At 37.8% G+C, this 1581-nt stretch overlaps 1 pseudogene; it reads right to left on the bottom strand.

Moving 5' to 3' along the window:
• Window positions 1–873: 873 nt before the first annotated feature.
• On the bottom strand, window positions 874–1021 carry LOC115868510 (annotated as a pseudogene).
• Window positions 1022–1581: the final 560 nt, after the last annotated feature.

A 1581-nucleotide genomic window follows, 5' to 3' on the forward strand; every position in this document is an offset into this window, starting at 1 on the left:
AGAAATAAATCTATGTGCATATATTTATATGTTAAGTATTAAGGTAGCAGACAGATATTGGGCCTCTACTCAAGTACTCCCTCAACAAAGAATACTTTGTTCTAACACAGCATTCTGTCATGTGCATCTTCCTAGCTTCAAAGGAGCATTTTGACTGTAATTATTCCAAGACAAATCTGTTTCTTCTTTCGGCAGTCCATGGTATTTTCAACACTTTTTGCCAACATCACAGTTCAATGTAATGATTTTTCTTTAGTCTTCCTTATTTGATGTCCAATTTTGATGGGCATGTGTGGTGATTATAAATGCCATGGCTTGGGTCAGGCACATCTGAGTACTCAACATAACATCCTTGCTTTTTAATCCATTAAAGAAGTCTCATGCGTCAGATTGACCCAATGCAATGTGTCCTTTGATCTCTTGACTGCTGCTTCCATGAGCATTGATTGTGGATTAAAGCAAGATTAAATCCTTGACAACTTAAGTCTTTTCTCTATTTATCATGATGTTATCTATTAATCTGGTTGTGAGGATTTTGGTTTTCTTTCCATTGAATTGTAAGCCATACTGTAGCCTACATTCTTTGATCTTCATTAGCAGTTCTTCAGTCTTCCATAATTTTAGCCAGCAAGGCTGTGCAACGTTCATGTTGGGGGTCTTTAATAAGCCTTCTACCAATATGGATGCTGCATTCTCCTTCATATAATTCAGCTTCTCTAAGTATTTGCATAGCATATATCTTTAATTAGTATGGTAAGTGGATGCCACCTTGATGCACGCCACTCCTGATTTAAAAAAATCATAATTCCCTGTTTTTGTTCAAAAACTGCCTTTTGATTCATGTACAAGTTCTTTTTTTTTTTTTTTCTTTTTCAGGGGAGAGCGCGAACACAGTCCCCCACTACCACAAATTATGTAGTCGAGTTTCCCACATTTGGGGAAATTGCAGGGGTCAGCACATCCGGAGTGCAATGGGAAAACCACCTTCGTGATCATGGTATCTCCCCTGCCAGGTAATGTACAAGTTCTACATGCTGAATTACATGTGCCCAACTAAGTGCTGGAATTCCCTTACTTCTCCAACCTATTCATAGTTTGATATGATCCAAACTATTGATCATAGCCTTTTCATAGTTAATAAAACAAAAGTAAACATATTTCTGATATTTTCTGTCTTCATCTGAGATCCATCTGGCAAGAGAAATAGTATCCCTGTTTCATGTTCTCTTCTGAATCTGGCTTCAATCTCTGTGTTGAATGTATTTCCTTGTAGGTATATACATATTACTATTTGGAAATAAGAAGAAAAACTTGGAAACATCCTAACACAGATGTTGACTAGAGAAAAAAATCCAGAGACGCTCATATATATGTAAGAAAGAGCTTTATAGCAAGACATAATTATAGCTCAAAAACAATCTCAGCCCAGCCCAGCTCAAGCCCATAAGACCAGTTTAAGTCCATAAGTCACTCTATAGACTCACATCGTCAGATACAATGATGAAGAATGCAAGAAGAACACAGGCCTGGGGGTGAAAAGCTGTGTGGACCCAAGGACCATGGCTCTGGCTACATTCAGGG

Source organism: Echinops telfairi, unplaced genomic scaffold (assembly GCF_000313985.2).
Source record: "Echinops telfairi isolate 266 unplaced genomic scaffold, ASM31398v2 ScPeMD7_11;HRSCAF=52, whole genome shotgun sequence".
In the NCBI taxonomy this organism is placed as follows: domain Eukaryota; kingdom Metazoa; phylum Chordata; class Mammalia; order Afrosoricida; family Tenrecidae; genus Echinops; species Echinops telfairi.